The sequence below is a fragment of the Coregonus clupeaformis genome, chromosome 29 (genome assembly GCF_020615455.1).
Source record: "Coregonus clupeaformis isolate EN_2021a chromosome 29, ASM2061545v1, whole genome shotgun sequence".
NCBI classification, from domain to species: Eukaryota; Metazoa; Chordata; class Actinopteri; order Salmoniformes; family Salmonidae; genus Coregonus; species Coregonus clupeaformis.
The window spans coordinates 13785651-13806501 of NC_059220.1; positions in this window are offsets into that span (position 1 = coordinate 13785651).

The following is a 20851-nucleotide window of genomic DNA, read 5'->3' on the forward strand; positions in this document are numbered from 1 at the left end:
TTGTTGTTGTTTTATTTTACTTTTTTATTAAAAATAAATGCACTGTTGGTTAAGGGCTGAAAGTAAGCATTTCACTGTATTCGGCGCATGTGGCCAATACAATTTGATTTGATTTGATTCTTGACTTTTCTATTCCTGTAACTCAACTTTAGTCTCTTGCATATTGCTAAATTATCTTAATGGAGTCAGATAAAGATAAACCTTTGAATAGGCTAATTGCTTAGTCTTATTATGGGTCGCATGTGAGGTTTATATACATTATTCTATGATCAATATTACCACACTACAGAAACAGAAAAACAGAGAGAGACCACATCCCCACCCCAACCAGACCCTAAATAGACCCCCAGATCAGGCCTATGCCCCTTCTGCCCACCCATGCCCCCACCCCTGCAGCAAGGACCTCAACATGACAGCCGCAAATATGCCCAGGCCGTGAGCAGAGCAAGATGCCCAACCCCCACTACTACACCCACCCAAGCCCCATCCTGCGACCTAAGAGGCATTCATCAGATACTCAGCATGCTCTGCTCAAACCTAATGGTTTGAGCCTAAACCTTTCGAACACTGAACACTATCGAACATAACGATTTTACTCTCTCAGGCTGGAATATATAAGGTCTGAGGTAATCTGCCTTTGGCCTAAAGAGCAGGAACCTAGACTTCACCAAAGAAATCAGAAATACAGACATTGTCATCCTACAAGAAACATGGTATAGAGGAGACGGACCCATTGGTTGCCCTCTACGTTACAGGGAGCTGGTAGTCCCATCCACCAAACTACCAGGTGTGAAACAGGGAAGAGACTCAGGGGGTATGTTAATTTGGTATAGAGCAGACCTAACCCACTCTATTAAATTAATCAAAACATCAACATTTTAGATTTGGTTAGAAATAAAAAAGGAAAATATCTCAACAGATAAAAATGTCCTCATGTGTGCTACCTACATCCCCTCAATAGAATCCCCATACTTTAACAATGACAGCTTCTCCATCCTAGAGGGGGAGATCAGCCACTTCTAGGGCCAGGGATATGTACGAGTCTGTGGCGACCTAAATTCCAGAACTGGACAAGAACCTGACACTATCAGCACACAGGGTGACGAACACCTACCTGGAGGTGACAGCATTCCCTCCCCAATTTGCCCCCCTGGATAAAACTACGACAAAACAATTAATAAAAATGGGTCACAACTCCTGCAGCTCTGTCGCATGCTGGGTCTGTACATAGTCAATGGTAGGCTTCGAGGGGACTCCTACGGTAGGTATACCTACAGCTCATCAATTGGCAGTAGTACTGTACATTACTTTATCACCGACCTCCACCCAGAGTCTCTCAGAGCGTTCACAGTCAGCCCACTGACAACCCTATCAGATCACAGCTAAATCAAAGTCTACTTGAACAAAGTAATACTGAATCATGAGACATTAAAGCCGAACAAACTGCATACTATTAAGAAATGCTATAGATGGAAGCAAAGTAGGGTAGAAACCTACGAAAAAACAATTGGGCAACAACAAATTCAATCCCTTTTAGACAACTTCCTGGACAAAACGTTTCACTTAAAGAATGATGGTGTACACTTGGCAGTAGAAAGCTTAAACAGTATATTTGACCATTCAGATTCCCTATCAAATCAAACAATTTCAAGCAAAGAACCTAAGAAAATGAACAACAATGACAAATGTTTTGACGATTAATGAAAAAACTTAAGAAAGAAACCAATCCAACCAAAAACACAGAGAGCAAGAAAACCAGTAAAGAAATAAAGCACATAAATACACTAACGAAAAATAAGGAACAGCACATCAGGAACCAGCTCAAAGTAATTGAAGAATCCATAGAATCTAACCACTTCTGGGAAAATTGGAAAACACTAAAACAACAACACGAAGAACTATCTATCCAAAATGGAGATGTATGGATAAACCACTTCTCCAATCTTGTTGGTCCTATAACAAAGAACAAACAGCAAAACCTACAGGACAAAATACAAACCCTCTAACCCAAAAATGCCTATGGTGTTGATGGTAAACTAAATTAAATAATAAAATATACAGACCACAAATTCCAATTGGTTATACTTTGACTCTTTATCATCATTCTCAGCTCTGGGATCTTCCCCAATATTTGTAACCAAGGACGGATCACCCCAATCCACAAAGGTGGAGACAAATTTGACCCCAACAACTGCCGTGGGATCTGATCTGCGTCAACAGCAACCTCCGAAAACTCCTCTGCATTATCATTAACAGCAGACTCCTACATTTCCTCAGTGAAAACAACGTTCTGAGCAAATGTCAAATTGGCTTTTTATCAAATTATCGTATGACAGACCACATATTCACCCTGCACACCCTAATTGACAAACAAACAATCCAAAAGCAGTACTCTCATGCTTTGTTAATTTCAAAAAAGATTTTGACTCAATTTGGCATGAGTGTCTGCTATATAAATCGATGGAAAGCAGTGTTGGGGGGAGGGGGGGGGGGGGATACATTATAAAATCCATGTACACAAAGAACAAGTGTGCAGTTAAAATTGGCCGTGGGGTAAGACAGGGATGCAGCTTGAGCCCTACCCTCTTCAACATATCCCTTCTGAAAGTATTCACACCCCTTGACTTTTTCCACACTTTGTTGTGTTACAGCCTGAATTCAAAATTGATTAAATTGAGATTGTGTCACTGGCCTACACACAATACCCAATAATGTCAAAGCAGAATCATGTTTTTAGAAATGTTAACAATTAATTGAAAATGAAAAACTGAAATGTTTTGAGTCAATAAATATTCAACCCCTTTGTTATGGCAAGCCTAAATAAGTTCAGGAGTAAGGATTTGCTTAACAAGTTTCATAATAAGTTGCATGGACTCACTCTGTGTGCATCAATAGGGTTGAACATGATTTTTTAATGACTACCTCATCTCTGTACCCAACACATACAATTATCTGTAAGGTCCTCAATTGAGCAGTGAATTTCAAACACAGATTCAACCACAAAGACCAGGGAGGTTTTCCAATGCCTCACAAAGAATGGCACCGATTGGTAGATGGGTAAAAAAAAAAAAAAAAGCAGACATTGAATATCCCTTTGAGTATGGTGAAGTTATTAATTACAATTTGGATGGTGTATCAATACACCCAGTCACTACAAAGATACAGGTGTCCTTCCTAACTCAGTTGCCGGAGAGGAAGGTAACCACTCAGGGATTTCACCATGAGGCCAATGGTGACTTTAAAACAGTTTAATGGCTGTGATAGGAGAAGATTGAGGATGGATCAACAACATTGTTGTTATTCCACAATACTAACCTAAATGACAGAGTGAAAAGAAGGAAGCCTGTACAGAATACAAATATTCCAAAACATGCATCCTGTTTGCAATAAGGCACCAAAGTAAAACTGCAAAGAATGTGGCAAAGAAATGAACTTTATGTCCTGAATACAAAGCGTTATTTTTGGGGAAAATACAACACAATACATCACTGAGTACCACTCTTTATATTTTCAAGAATTCTGGTGGCTGCATCATGTTATGGATGTTTGTCATCGGCAAGGACTACAGAGTTTATTTAGGATAAAAATTAATTGAATAGAGCTAAGCACAGGCAAAATCGTAGAGGAAAACCTGGTTCAGTCTGCTTTCCAGACACTGGGAGACAAATACACCTTTTAGCAGGACAATAACCTAAAACACAAGGCCAAATATGCACTGGAGTTTTGAATGTTCCTGAGTGGCCAAGTTACTGTTTTGACTTAAATCGGCTTGAAAATCTATGGCAACAACCAACTTGACAGAGCTTGAAGAATTTTAAAAATAATAATGTGCAAATATTGTACAATTCAGGTGTGCAAAGCTCTTAGAGACTTAACCAAAAAGAACCACAACTGTAATCGCTACAAAAGGTGATTCTGCAAAGTATTGCCTCAGGAGTGTGAATACGTATGTAAATGAGGTATTTCATTTTCAATACATCTGCTACAATTTCTAAAAACATGTTTTCACTTTGTCATTATGGGGTATTGTGTATAAAAATATATATTTAATCCATTTTGAATTCAGGCTGTAACACAACAAAATGTGGAATAAGTCAAGAGGTATGAATACTTTCTGAAGGCACTGTACAGTATATCAACGAATTACCAAGGGCATTAGAACAGTCTGCAGCACCCGGCCTCACCCTACTAGAATCTGAAGTCAAATGTGACCCCTTTCAGGTGTCTATAGCACTCGCACATCACTACTTCACAGGAGAGGCATTTGAACGTAAAACATTTTTAAAATGCATTTTGTGGCAGAAATGCCTTCTGGAACATGTGAACTTTCATGTGCCTTAATAACAAACTTGCATGCCATCTGTAAATATGAATAAAATTGTTAAATTACGAGCCTAGTTTGTTTAGCCACGGAAAAAGACAGGAACCTTTCCGCTAGCCATGATTGGCTGAGATAATGGATGGGCTGGACATGCCGAGAGATGCGTTCGGCTTGGTATGCCATGTAGCATGCTTCTGTCTTTAACATGAGCTGCTCAGTATGTGTAGATAATCCTTGCTACCGCGTCTTTTTTTAAATATATAACGTTAGCCATGGGGAACTGCAAAAGTGTTGCTACTGCTCTCAACAACATTGCTGCCCTGAATTTAGCAGGCGCTATCAACAAAGATCAGTGGGGAAAAGTTGCGATGGACCACTTTCTGCCCATGGTCAGTGTGAAGCGGAGTGACTTCACACAACGAGCCAAACAAGCTGTACAAACAAAACGAAAATGACACAGGACGTCTTACTAAGTTAAATGGGTTCCAGTCTGCCGTGAAGCATTCATCCATGTATATAGGTAAGAGTCTAGCTACATTTTCATATATTATATGTTTCTAATTTAGTCAGAAAGTCGTTTTCATTGCAAGTTAAAGCGTACTGTTAGCTAGCTAGCGAGTGTTAGCTTGCTGGCTCGCTAGCCAACGTTACTTGTATGATCTGTATATTAATATTATTTGTGTCTCAGAAATCCATTTGCATTGCTAGTTATAGCCTAATGTTAGCTTGCTAGCTAACATTGAACCTAGTTGGTTAGCTTTAGCTACCTGCAGATTCATACTACAGCATTTCATGCATGGTGGCTAGCTATGACAATCTGTTTGTATTGCTAGTACTGTATGGGTTGGGATTATGGTTAATTGTTTAGCTAGCTAGCTACATGTCTCCCGAGTTGCGCAGTGGTCCACTAGAGATCCTGGTTCGAATCCAGGCTCTGTCGTAGCCGGCCGCGACCGGGAGACCCATGGGGTGGCGCACAATTGGCCCAGCATCGTCCAGGATAGGGGAGGGAATGGCCGGCAGGGATGTAGCTCAGTTGGTAGAGCATGGCGTTTGCAACACCAGGGTTGTGGGTTCGATTCCCATGGGGGGACAGTATATTAAAATAATGTATGCACTCACTAACTGTAAGGCGCTCTGGATAAGAGCATCTGCTAAATGACTAAAACGTAAATGTAATGTCTAATCAAAAGACTCGCCAGATGATTACATTACCCATCAAGTTAGCCAGGTGTGTCTGGGGGTGATTATGGCCATCTATTTCATGAACATGTGTACATCATGAAGATGTGTACATGTCTAGACAATAGTGACCCATCCACTTAGCTAGATGTGGCTGGGGGGTGGTTATAGCATTTCTTTCACATGACCCATCAATTTATACAAGTGTGTCTGGGTAAGAATCATCTAATAATTATCAAATTTTTATCTGGGCACTTTTTAATTTTGATATTGCTACTATGCAAGTAACCAATTCACTGTACCGTTTACACCTTCTGTATCCTATGCATGTCACAAATAAACGTAGGTTTTATTTGATATAGTGTGTGTTTACCAGAGACAGTAATATGAAGAACAACATGACCTGCACCAAAGTCAGATTAGGATATAGGCCAAGGACTAGATAAAGTGCATTTTTACCTGGAGTTTTTCCTTATTGTAGGCTACTACTTTCACCACTTTTAGTCTTGAAATCTCACATGTGAATACTTAAAGAGAAGGGTGGGGCTAAGGCTTAAGAGGTTGTGAACGATGCTGAATAAGTGTAGACAAGAAGAGCTCTCCCGTAGGTGTACCAAAACATTCAAGGACCATTTTCTCAAAAGTGGGGTTACAAGTTGATCAACTTTCAAAGCAGAATTACTTTCCCATTGTTCCTCAACTGCAGTGTATGATATACTACATCTACTTTTATCCAATGTAAAAAACACTATTTCAAATTTGGCAACAAAAGACCGAATAGAGGTGATTGGTCACAGATGTCTACTGTTTGCTGATGATCTGGCGCTTCTGTCCCCAACCAAGGAGGGCCTACAGCAGCACCTAGATCTTCTGCATAGATTTGGTCAGACCTGGGCCCTGACAGTGAATCTCTGTAAGACAAAAATAATGGTGTTCCAAAAAAGGTCCAGTTGCCAGGACCACAAAAATACCATCTAGACACCGTTGTCCTAGAGCAGGGATCATCAACTAGATTCAGCCGTGGGTCGATTTTTTCTTGAGCAGATGGTCGGGGGTCATAAATACAAATAATTTGTGGACTGCAAATTGACAGCAAGAAGCCCAAACAGATATAATATTTGACTAAAACATAATAATTTCAAACCTTGCTTACATTTGTTTACGATCACGTGTCTTTCTATTATGCGTGGGAATACTTGGCAACAGATTTCCAAAATTTAAATCACTTGGAGCTGATTTCCTGGTGTTTTTACAGTATTTCATGTCCAACAATTTTTTAAAAATAAAAAAATAGATTTTTGTTTATTTATTTTTGTTCAGAAAACTTGGGGGGCCAAATAAAACCACCCGCAGGCCAACATTTGGTGAACCCTGCCCTATACCTACCTCGGCCTAAATATCAGGGATACGGGATACCTAGTCAGTTTCACAACTGATTGCATTCAACCAAAATGTGTCTTCCGCATTTAACTGAACACCTTTGAATTAGAGAGGTGCGGGGGATGCCTAAATCGATATCATCAGCGCCAGGGGAGCAGTTGTTGGGGGTTAGTTGCCTTGCTCAAGGAACTGCCAACTTTTCCACTTTGTTAGCTCGGGGATTCAAACCAGCAACCTTTCAGTGACTGGCCCAATGCTCTTAACCGCTAGGCTACCTACCGCCCAGCATCACTGTTAACTTCCACAAAGCTGTGAACGATCTGAGAGACAAAGCAAGAAAGGCCTTCTACGCCATCAAAAATAACATAAAATTCAACATACCAATTAGGATCTGGCTAAAAATACTTGAATCAGTCATAGAACCCATTGCCCTCTATGGTTGTGAGGTCTGGGGTCCACTCACCAACAAATAATTCACAAAATGGGACAAACACCAAATTGAGACTCTGCATGCAGAATTCTGCAAAAACATTCTCTTTGTACAACATAAAACACCAAAGAGTGCATTCAGAGCAGAATTAGGACGATACCCACTAATGATCAAAATCCAGAAAAGAGCCATTAAATTCTACAACCACCTTAAAGGAAACGATTCCCAAACGTTCCATAACAAAGCCATCACCTACAAAGAGATTAACCTAGATAAGAGTACCCTCAGCAAGCTGGTCCTGGGGCTCTGTTCACAAACACAAACAGACCCCACAGAGCCCCAGGACAGCAACACAATTAGAACCAACAAAAACATGAGAAAACTAAAAGATAATTACTTGACACATTGGAAAGAATAACCAAAAAACAAAGCAAACTGGAACACTATTTGGCCCTAAACAGAGTACACTGTGGCAGAATACCTGACCACTGTGACTGACCCAAAATTAAGGAAAGCTTTGACTATGTGCAGACTCAGCGAGCATAGCCTTGCTTTTGAGAGAGGCCACAGTAGGCAGAACTGGCTTTTGGCAGAAGACAGGCTATACACTGCCCACTGCAAATGAGGTGGAAACTGAGCTGCACTTTTTAACCTCCTGCCAAATGTATGACCATATTAGAGACACATCATTTGGAGTTTGTCTATTTTTGTGTAAAAACCACTATTTTCTAAACTAGCTCACATAAATACTACACTGAACAACAATATAAACGCAACACATAAAGTGTTGGCCCCATGTTTCATGAGCTGAAATAAAAGATCCCAGAAATGTTCAATACGCGCAAAAAAAACGTATATTTCTAAACTGTTGTGCACAAATTTGTTTACATCCCTGATAGTGAGCATTTCTCCTTTGCCAAGATAATCCATCCACCTGACAGTTGTGGCATATCAAGAAGCTGATTAAACAGCATGATCATTACATGGGTGCACCTTGTGCTGGGGACAATAAAAGGCCACTCTAAAATGTGCAGTTTTGTCAAACAACACAATGCCACAGATGTCTCAGGTTTTGAAGGAGCGTGCAATTGGCATGCTGACTGCAGGAATGTCCACCACAGCTGTTGCCAGAGAATTGAATGTTCATTTCTCTACTGCCTCCAACGTTGTTTTAGAGAATTTGTCAGTACGTCCAACCAGCCTCACAGCCGCAGACCATGTGTATGGCGTTGTGTGGGTGAGCGGTTTGCTGATGTCAACATTGTGAACAGAGTGCTCCAGGGAGGCGGTAGGGTTATGGTATGGGCAGACATAAGCTACGGACAACGAACACAATTGCATTTTATCGATGGCAATTTGAATGCACAGAAATACAGTGACGAGATCCTGAGGCCCATTGTGAGGCCCATTTCTTTTAAGGTATCTATGACCAGCAGATGCATATCTGTATTCCCAGTCATGTGAAATCCATAGATTAGGGCCTAATGAATTTATTTCAACTGACTGATTTACTCATATGAACTCTAACTCAGTAAAATCTTTGAAATTGTTGCATGTTGCATTAATATTTTTGTTCAGTATAGATTATTTCTATCATCAGTTCATAGCCCCATTCTCCATTCACCACTCTCAAACCATCCCTTTGAATACCACAAGCAGTGTTGTACAATATTTAAAGAAGCGAGATATTGGCTGCATCCAAAATGGCACCCTACAGTATTCCCTATGTAGTGCACTACTAATAGGGTGCCATTTCAGGTACAGCCAATGAGAAAGTAAACACAAAGAGATGGCCTGGCCTCAGAGAGAAGGTAACCACTGTGTGCATATTAATTAAGAAGCATATTAGGTGTCTTACTCAGTACTGATAGGCTCCTTCACCTGATGTGTTGGTCTGGTTGTTATAGCTCAATGGTGTATATGAACTGGGAGAAGAGATATGCATTCATGGTAGGTAGGGGTGTTAGTAATAAATTGCTCTTTACTCTCCTCCTGCCCTCTCCTCCCTCCATGAGCCCAGGGAACTAGCTGGAACCCACATGTCTTCATCCTGAAAATTCACTGCGCAAAAGTAGGACGACGTTCGGTCAGCGGCATCGGCTCCAGGTTCTGATTTAGAGAGATTAGATTCATGTATGAACTAAACTAGCCGTCAGTCAATTGCATGATACTGTCTGCTGGCTGACCCCGTGTTATCTGGCTGCTTTAGAGGGTTTGAAGGGCGGCAATTGGACTTTGGTTAGAGGAGTGTGCTAGTCATATCTTCCTCAACAACTCAGACAGAGGATCCCTGTGAGAGTTAGACGCATATCTCATTGGCATTGTTCCAGAGGAGGCTGGTGGGAGGAGCTATAGGAGGACGATCTGAGAGACAAAGCAAGAAGGGCCTTCTACGCCATCAAAAGGATCATACAATTTGACATCCCAATTAGGATCTGGAAAAAATACTTGAATCAGTTATAGAACCCATTACCCTCTACGGTTGTGAGGTCTGGGGTCCACTCACCAACCAAGAATTCACTAAATGGGACAAACACCAAAAATTGAGACTATGCATGCAGAATTCTGCAAAAACATCCTTCTTGTACAACGTAAAACACCAGAGCAGAATTAGGACGATATCCGCTAATTATCAAAATTCTGAAAAGAGCCGTTAAATTCTACAACCACCTTAAAGGAAGCGATTCCCAGACGTTCCATAACAAAGTCATCACCTACAAAGAGATTAACCTAGATAAGAGTCCCCTCAGCAAGCTGGTCCTGGGGCTCTGTTAACAAACACAAACAGACCCCAAGAGCCCCAGGACAGCAACACAATTAGATCCAACAAAATCATGAGAAAACAAAAATATAATTACTTGACACATTGGAAAGAACTAACCAAAAAAACAAAGCAAACTGGAACGCTATTTGGCCCTAAACAGAGAGTACACTGTGGCAGAATACCTGACCACTGTGACTGACCCAAAATTAAGGAAAGCTTTGACTATGTATAGACTCAGTAAGCATACCCATGATATGAGAGGCCGACGTAGGCAGACCTGGCTCTCGAGAGAAGACAGGCTATCTGCCCACTGCAAATGAGGTGGAAACTAAACTGCACTTCCTAACCTCCTGCCAAATGTGTGACCATATTAGGAGATACATATTTCCATCAAATTACACAGACCCACAAAGACATTGAAAACAAATCCAATTTTGATAAACTCCAATATCTATTTGATGAAATATCACAGTGTGCCACCACAGCAGCAAGATGTGTGACCTGTTGCCACAAGAAAAGGGCAACCAGTGAAGCACAAACACCATTGTAAATACAAACGATATTTATCTGCCTATTTATTTTCCCTTTCGTACTTCAACTATTTTCACATTGTTACAATGCCAGTGATACAACATTTAAAATGTCTCTCTTCTTTTGAATCTTTTGTGCGTAATGTTTACTGGTCATTTCTGATTGTTTATTTCACTTTTGTTTATTATCTATTCCACTTGCTTTGGCAAATAAAGATATGTTTCCGTGCCAATGAAGCCCTTTGAATTGAATTGAATTGAGAGAGAGGAAAATGGCAGACAGAGACTAGCTCAGGAGCTCTGAAGTACTCCAGGAGTGTGCAGACAGACAATGGAAGCGATATTTACACGGTCCACTTGAAGGTTCACAGGAGCAGTGAGATATCTGCTTGTGACTGTAATTTCATCTGATGACTCCAGACTAGACAGGACAAGCCCTGTTATGGTTCATGGCACACGGTGTAAGGGGGATCAAATCTTCCCGTAGTGTTGTCTGTAGTGTTGTCTCCAGAGCAGAAGGCAGAAGCTCTTTCATGCGGCGGGCTTCGGAGAGAGTCGAGGAAAAATATAAAATATTTCCCTCAGGGCCACAGGTCTCCAAGGGATGAAGCCTCCATAGACATTGACAGTTCACAGAAGAAGAAGAAAAATATATATATATATATTTTGGAGTTTGTGTTGTACACAAAAATAGACAAAGAGATGGCCTGGCCTCAGAGAGAAGGTAACCACTGTGTGCATATTAATTACGAAGCATATTAGGTGTCTTACTCAGTATTGTTAGGCCCCTTCACCTGACGTGTTGGTCTGGTTGTTATAGCTCAATGGTGTATATGAACTGGGAGAAGAGATATGCATTCATGGTAGGTAGGGGTGTTAGTAATAAATTGCTCTTTACTCTCCTCCTGCCCTCTCCTCCCTCCATGAGCCCAGGGAACTAGCTGGAACCCACTTGTCTTCATCCTGAAAATTCACTGGCCAAAAGTAGGACGACGTTTGGTCAGCGGCATCGGCACCAGGTTCTGATTTAGAGAGATTAGATTCATGTATGAACTAAACTAGCCGTCAGTCAATGACATGATACTGTCTGCTGGCTGACCCCCTGTTATCTGGCTGCTTTAGAGGGTTTGAAGGACAGTAATTGGAATTTGGTTGGGGCAGTGTGCTAGTCATATCTTCTTCAACATCTCAGACAGAGGATCCCTCTGAGCGTTAGACGTATATCTCATTAGCATTGTTCCAGAGGAGGCTGGTGGGCGGAGCTATATGAGGATGGGCTCATTGTAATGGCTGGAATGGAACAAATGGAACCGAGTCAAATGTGGTTTCCATATGTTTGATACCGTTCCATTTATATATCATTCCAGTCTTTACAATGAGCACATCCTCCCACCAGCCTCCTCTGCACTGTTCCTATACATATTCATCTCAGACAAATGTCTCCCTGGTTTATCACTAGACGGTACTATAGCCGTCAGTAGCCTGTAGCCAGTAGAGCTGTATGTATGAGCGTGCTTTGATCTCTGGAAATTTGGATAATTCATTTTTCCATAAACCAGGGCTTCATAGAAAGATGTCCTCGTTGATTCTATGCTTCTTGAGATTTGGTGTTACAAAGTAAAGAAACAACAAATCATGATATGACAGCTTTAAAAATATATTTCTCATGTACTCCTCCATATTAGATATCTCCAAAAGTTATAATTCATCCATTCGAAAACAATGGAAAAAGGTTAAATCCAAACAGGCTGTATTTGGCCTTATTTTCTAAAGGATTCTTTGTACATATCATGTGGTGATATAACAGGGCAGACATACGTCGGCGAAGCATGAAGTCAGCGTTTGCTTTGCCTGAGGAACTGACAGTGACAGACAGATATGCCAGAGGAGCCAAGTGTCCTGAATTTGATCTAATTTCAAGAAAAAGATTTTGGCTTTAAAACCGGCCTTAACTGTTTAATGGTCCATTGGCTTTCACGGAGAAGAAGTGGCTGAACAGTCCACATCAAATTCCCCACTGTTAAATCAACACTGACAGTGTGAAATGTAACACTGGTCCAGTGTCCATATCGGTCCACACTTTTCAGTGTTAAATTGCCACACTGCTTAGTGTAAAGCCTTATTTGCAAATTTCCCAGCCTTTCAAGTGAATTGCAGAGTTACCACCCATGACTGTATTTGTTAGTGACATAGACATGGTTGTTGCATTCATCCATTTTCAGTCATGTGGTATCACCAAGTGAAATCTGAAGCGAATATGTTATCATTAAAATGTAATTCTTCAACATAATACAACAAGTATTTCATTAGGCCTTATTTTAAGGGCCTAGTTTTACCCTAATACAGTGCCCTGAAACTCATGGTTTTCAGGCCTGCAAGTCACATTATGATGGCTTGCAAAGTGATTTTTAATTCCTATTTGAATCCAGCCAGAGTGGGGATATCCAACATTTGGAATTTTTATTCACCCGCAACCTGCATTCATAATGACTGCCGGGTTGAGAAGACTAAGATATGAGACTACCTAAACCATCTACACTGGAACAACCATTTTAGTTATGGGTGCAATAAGTCCAAGTAACAGATTGGATTAGTTTAGAAAAATCAATCAATGTACATGCAAATCAATCAACTGGGTCTGGCCCAAAGCTGTCGCTATAGCGAACTTGCAACATTGTATCAACTAGTCTATTCCAGGCCCTCAGAGTTTCCTGCACTAGGGGAAAGTGTTCATGTATTTTATGACATTTCCACTGGATATATGGGATCATCAGAGCATGACATTTTGTTTTTTCAAATGTGAGGAACTATTATCATTCGAAATGGATGTACGAAAACATGGACTAAGCTCAGCTTATTAGTGGTGGTGAGTAGACAATCAGAAATCAGACATCCCCAAATGGGCACTTTCCTACATTTGCAACCAGCAGGCCAAGTATGTGTGCTCAGGTGTGCACACTCCATCAACATTAACAGGGCAGAGAAACCAGACACATGCTCATTGCTCACATGAAGAGCTCCAAACAAAAAAATTGACAAAACTCATAAATGTTTCTCACAAGTGTAGCAGGTTGTGAACTCTATTAACAACATCTCCACTCCAAGAAGGAGAAAGGTAAATTACTGGAATTAAAACATGCATTAACAGAAATGTATGTAACCAAATGACGGGGATTAATGGTAAATGTACTACTGGTGACATATGTAATGGTGAATTGATCAAAATAAACAGTGAAAGGGCAAACAACTCACACAATGAAACAATGAATGCGCAATAATTGGTGGGAGACAGCTGAGTGCATTCTGGAGAGCTGAGTGCATTCTGAAGAGAGACTTGCCTATATCTTTGACACACACCCCTCCCCTTCTTCTTGTCTCAACATTTCAAATTATTATACTCAAGACACATCATCTTCACACATATTTTAGATGCTTTTCACTGACAGCCGTAACTCAATAATCAGCTAGGCCTATTGACACGTGCGCTGCCCAAATTGCGTGATTCCCTTAGGCATAGGCCTACACGCTTATGATTTGAAACAATACACAACTATTTTTTTTAAAGTAAGCTAATGATCCTCTGTGGCTAAGTCATGCTCTCTGGTGAAGTATTTGGAATTATTTTATTTATTTCTGTACAGACAGGAGTAATTATATAATTTTGGCAAATGTATTTTAATTTACTTTAGGGGAAGCTTAGCTAAATACCACCTACCTGATATTCATAGCTTGAATAGCCAAAATGATTAGTCTTAAGTCTTTGTCAGGTATCATGACTATAAAGCCAATGCAACTGCAACTGCCTGTTATACAAACGATAGGCTACAACATGGATGGGCATTCATAAAAGTGCATTGCAGGCCGACACTGTATAGCCTAGGCTACTATGCTACTTTGCAGGGATAGGACCTGGCCAGCAAACGTGTGTACACACCAACACCCCCACCAATACCACACAGATCACAGATGGCCCCGACATAACGAAGTGAGAAGTTGCCATAACAGATGGAGAGCAATTTGCAGTGAAGTGTATCATGGGATTTTTCTCCTTTTTTTCTGGGACATGGGAACGTTTGCATATGGATCGCTGGTCTGACATTTTATCTGGCGTGCCTCATACTGACTGAAGGGCCTTGACTAGGCTATGTCTGTGGTTTATTCCAAATACCACTGGCCCTTGAGGGCCCCTGTGTCTGGGTTGATCTCAATGAGACATAATGTGAGGAAGCATAATAGATTCAGGCTCTTTTCTAGCTAGTTTGTTCGTTTTTCTGTCCGTTTAGCTTTAGAGGTCGGTCTTTTACGACTCAGTGGTGTAAAGTGCTCGAGGCTCCGTTGGAGGCATGTGTGTGTGCGTATGTGTGTGTGTGCATGCGTGCGTGTTGTTGTACGTGCATGTGCATTGCTCAGGGACTTGTTGAGCTGCAGGAGTCCATGAAATACTGCATGCCTTAATTAGCCAGCTGATAGGACCACTTTCTATGACAACCAGGAAGACATTTTGACCTCTGGCAATCTGAAGCTGCAATCACCACTGATTCTCTATGAAAAACGCATTCAGCTTGACGTAGTTCCCTATTCTTAGCCTGAGACAGATCAACTGAAACAGTAGCCTAGTTACACAACCATTGTTATATTTGACTTCACATGGAAATGTTGAACACAGTCTGTGGAAGAAATTAGCACCTGCAGCAGACTGGGCCAGACAAGAACACATTCCCTGCAAATGTTTCTGTCCTTTGATCATGTTGTCTCTGTTTCCGCTGCTATATCTTAGTATAGCTGCACAGAACCTTGGTGTCTCTCTACTCTATCAATAGTCATTCATGTGATGCCCGAAGGACCATGTTCTTGGAAGATTAATCATAGTATATCCATTCTTGCACTGTCTTTTGGACAATTGTTTCCATGTTACATCGGATTTATTTAATACATCTCATAAGTACGTGATTTGGTTGAGTAAGTGATAGTCTGCATCACAATGATCCAGACCTTGAGGTATTGGTAATATAGCTACCACACTGAAAGATATATTTCTGCTAGCATCACATTAAATAAATGTCCCAGAACAAGGAAATACAGAGACCATAAAGAGGACAAGATTATCCTGCTGCTCTTCACATTATAACATTGATTCTGTCACACAAGACATGCTCCCAGGTACAGACTGAGTACTAGACCACATAGCATAGCAAGCGCCAAACAAGCTGCTGTCTTGCTCGCTCTTGTTTGCTGTTGCAGGTGAACGCATAAATTGATTACGTCCCATTGTTGCTCTCATTGATCAGGTTTTGTTTGTAAACATTTTGCATTTACCATTTAATCACTATTCTGCACTCTACTCAAGGGGGTTGCAAATTCAATGTAACATCTCTATAATCTTGCTATGCATGAGGTAAAGTCCTATGATTCATTGCATTGTATAGCTTGACATAGTAATTACAGTATGTGGCATAATTGAATAAACATTGTGACACTAGTTCCACACTTACCATAGAAAAAATACATTTGAGTTTTTATGATGTGTTAAAGCCGTATGTTATGGTAGGCACTGATAGCAGGTATAAAGTAGTCACCCAGTGTTCCCCTCCTGTTTCTCTCCCATCATGGTCATTTATCTCAGTTATATTTGCCATAATTGATCTGACATTTTTTCCACTTTCCTTTTTTCTTATTCCGGACATATTTAGCATATAAAATCATGTAACACAAGACATGGGTGGAATCAGAAAGAGGAAGGAACGATGATATTAGACAGTGTATTAACCCCACAGCACCTCCAGGAACCTTGGATCAACTGTATCGTATCAGACAAGCAAACCTCCATTCTATTAGTTGGTATTAATGAAATCAACTCAATAGAACCTACTCTTTCTAGTGAGTCTGAACAAAAATGTCTCAACCTCGCTATCTAGTGAGCCTACTGGAGAACAAAAAACGTATCCTGTCCCAAGATTGACTGGCATTGTTCAGGGGAGGAGAAAGAGAGGAAAGAAAGAGAGCAGAGAAAGAGATAGACGCAGCCTTCAGCCCTATTTTGTATATTGTGCCTCGTGCTTCGTACAGATTGAGTCATCCTTGATACAGTGTGGTGTTGATGATGAGGGGGATGAAGACGAAAACACCACCCACCGTCTCACTTGTGACATAAGAAACACACACACACACACACACACACACACACACACACACAGTGGAGGTACAGTCTACCTTTGGAAGTATAGCATCACATTTGTGAGTAAATAAAGACTCCCTGAGCGATCACAGCTTTCCAAGTAGGTCACACCTCATTACTATAAATAGAATCTGCATAATTAAAATGTCTCTGCAGGTAAAATAATTTCATGAGGAATGAGAAAAGTTAAGTATATTCGAATGATTTCAGTAGACCTGAATACAGAAAGCATACAAAGTATAACGAATAAAAAATGTGGGAATAAAGAAAGTGGTTTTTATTATTCAAGTAGTCTTCACATAATACTTTCTTTCTGTGTTTTTCTTCCTCTGACCACGATTTACCAAAGATATCTGAGAGAGAGAGAGAGCAACAGAGAGAGCGAGAGAGAGAGAGAGCAACAGATAGAGAGTGAGAGAGAGAGAGAGCAACAGAGAGAGCGAGAGAGAGAGAGAGAGGAACAAGAAGCAGGAACAAATACAGTGGAGGAACTTTGGTGAGACAGAGTGCGGTAATTATATCAAATTAATCTTTTCACTTGGTTAACAATCCTTCTCTGCTGGAAGCCGGAGTGGCAGCCTGCTTCTCCCTGAGTATGATGGAAATAAATAGGTTTAAGCACTTTAAAATGTTGAGGTACATTGAAATCTACTTTGTGCATCTGAGAAATGTTAGTATGCTCCTTTCAACCATGAAAGATATCCCCTGCTGAAATCATGAAGTGTGGGGCAGGCAGGGGTTGGCTGTTTGGCTTTACTAACCACCAGATTAGTGTGTGTGTGTGAGAGTGAGTGAGTGAGTGAGTGAGTGAGTGAGTGAGTGAGTGAGTGAGTGAGTGAGTGAGTGAGTGAGTGAGTGAGTGAGTGAGTGAGTGAGAGCGAGAGAGCGAGCAAAAGAGAGAGAGAGCAAAAGGACAAAGCAAAAACAGGTTAATAGAAATGTTTGCAAGAAGAAAAAAAATAAACGTAAATATGACATTTACATAAGTATTCAGACCCTTTACTCAGTACTTTGTTAAAGCACCTTCGGCAACGATTACAGCCTCGAGTCTTCTTGGGTTTGACGCTACAAGCTTGACACACCTGTATTTGGGGAGTTTCTCCCATTCTTCTCTGCAGATCCTCTCAACCTCTGTCAGGTTGGATGGGGAGCGTCGCTGCACAGCTATTTTCAGGTCTCTCCAGAGATGTTCGATCAGGTTCAAGCTGAAAAACATCCCCACAGCATGATGCTGCCACCACCATGCTTCACTGTAGGGATGGTGCCAGGTTTCCTCCAGATGTGACGCTTGGCATTCAAGCCAAAGAGTTCAATCTTGGTTTCATCAGACCAGAGAATCTTGTTTCTCAGGGTCTGAGTCCTTTAGGTGCCTTTTAGCAAACTCCAAGCGGGCTGTCATGTGCCTTTTACTGACGAGTGGCTTCCGTCTTTCACCCAGTGTGAATTCTTAGAACCAGTTCTGCATATTGAAGCGTTATGTGTACAGCAGGGCTCTCCAACCCTGTTCCCGGAGAGCTACCCTACTGTAGGTTTTTGCTCCAACCCCAGTTGTAACTAACCTAATTCACTTGATCAACCAGTTAATTATTAGTATCAGGTGCGCTAGATTAGGGTTGGAGCGAAAACCTACAGGACGTGTGTTGTCAAGGTTGCAGCCCACACTTAAAGACAGGTTTCAAGTCACGAATGGCCCCTGATATTGTACCTTCCCATGCCACCGACAGGGACCAAGGGATGATAAGAGACGGACCGAGTCAATCATTGGATTGACAGCCATCACCAGCAAAGGATCTCTGGGGTCCACTTAAAGACAGGCTCCGTATGGACAGACAGCACTGTGGAGCCTATCCCAGACCAGCGGTAATGCTAGCTAGCTGACTGACCCTCAGAGCTCTTAGCTCCAGACAGCTCAAAGATTGGTCCCATGCTTTAGCAGCTAGAGGAGGGTCTCAGAGGACTGTAATGAGCTGACTTAATGAGCTGGGTCTGATCTTTGGTTGGTTTCTTTGTGTTTTCAATCAGGTGGATTACCTGCCATGAAATACTCAATAACAAAAGTACTGTCCGCAGCCAGGAAGCACCCAGCAAAATCTCGTTTTGAAGTCCTTACTCCCTTTTTAATCTGTTTGTTTTGATCTTATACACACAGTGGTTCACAGTTACTTTTTGTCACCCTATTGATGTTTTTATCTAATGTATTACTTGGCACTCGACAAAGAGGTATGCTGGATTTTGCTTTATACCCTTCCCTCTCCAAATGTTTTCCTCTAGTAATTAGTATTATTTTTAATGAGTTAGGGAGCTCAGGGCCTTCTGTTCTTATCAATTGGGAAGTTGAGGTTGATGATTACCAGGACATTAGTATGTCAGTAGGTTTTATATTTCCACCCACGGCATTGTGAACCTCTTCTGTTTGTGGTGGGAGGAGAGGGGTAATAATGGCAGGAAACAATGGCTCTCTACAGTGTCATGTTCAAGGTAAATAACCAGAAAGAGATGGGGAGAGAGAGAGAGGGAGGGAGGGAGAGCCACCTGTTCAGTGATGGATAGTACCCTGAACAACAACACACTGCCTGCAGTCAACACTCTCTCTCTCTTTCTCTCTCTTTCTCTCCCCATCTCTCTCTATGTGTTCCTTTGTTCCTCACCCAGATCTTCATGATGTATCATCTCCCAGTTTCAAAACCCAACTCCCATAGCCTCCCTCCCTGCCTCAGTCTTTCCTATAGCATCTATCTCCCTTCCTCCCTACTTCCCTTCCTGCCTACCTCCCAAAGCTTTCCTTCGCTCCCTCTCTCTTTCTTTCTTCCTCCCTCCCTCCCTCCCTTCCTCCCTCCCTCGCTCCATCCCTGCCTCCCTGCCTGCCTGGCGCTCTCCTCTCAACGCTGTCGTCTCTGCTCTGCTCTGACACTGTCACATGTGTTCCTGTGTGTTTGTCTCCGTCTCAGAGGGGAAAGGTTCAGAATCTAATTACCAGGTTGTTTTGTAATTAATTTGCAGTAAACACCTAACTCCATTAGGCAGCAAGTCTGATTATCCTCTCTCTCATTCACACACCAAGATGGTGATAGTGTTTGGAGCACTCCAACGACTCTCTCACCAGCCAAACTGTAAGGGCGAGGACCCTGATCTTTTTCCTATCCCTGCACTATTAATGCTTTGTATTAATTGTTTTTCTGTTTAGTTATGAGTAAATAAAATGATAGAAACATACTGTGGGACCTACTCTAATGATAACAGCCTTTCTCTTTAATTGTGAATGGGGAGATTGAAGCCACATTATATTCAAGCCTATTGTATTCCAATGAATGCCCTCAAAGATTTTACCAGTGAAATACTTTTGTTATGCTGTGAAACTGGTTGTGTTGGTTGGAATAATGGAAATGATTGATCACACCAAGAAATCCCTTCCAATCTTTCAGTGTATGATAACAGACTTTTCGGCACCTAGTAGAACATATAAATGTCATAAGAGACATGTCAAGTGTCATGTATTTTCTAAGGCGCTAGTACATAAGGGCAGAGGTGGGACAAAGTCATTGTTATGCAAGTCACAAGTAAGTCTCAAGTCTTTGCCCTCGAGTCCCGAGTCAAGTCGAGTCAAAGATGAGGCAAGTCCCAAGTCGAGTCAAAAGTCAAAGCCATCAAGTCTCAAGTCGAGTCCAAAGTCCTACATTTTAGTTTCGAGTCATTTCAAGTCCTCTTAGCAAGCCTTTGCAAGTCATTACAAGTCCTCGTAGCAAGTCTTCTCGAGTCATAAGGCGCAAGTCCAAGTCAAGTCACGAGTCATTGATGTTAAAGTCCAAGTCGAGTTGCAAGTCTTTGTACATTTTGTCGAGTCGAGTCTGAAGTCATCAAATTCATGACTCGAGTCTGACTCGAGTCCAAGTCACATGACTCGAGTCCACACCTCTGCATAAGGGGCACCTGCCAAGAGATAGGAGTGAATATACCATCTCATGACACATTATCCTAGTGGAGATGTAAAGCTATCTGCCAGGGGTTTGGAGGGAAAATCCCTTAATCTTCCTCTCACTGTGTGAATATGGCTAATACTGCAATTGCTAAT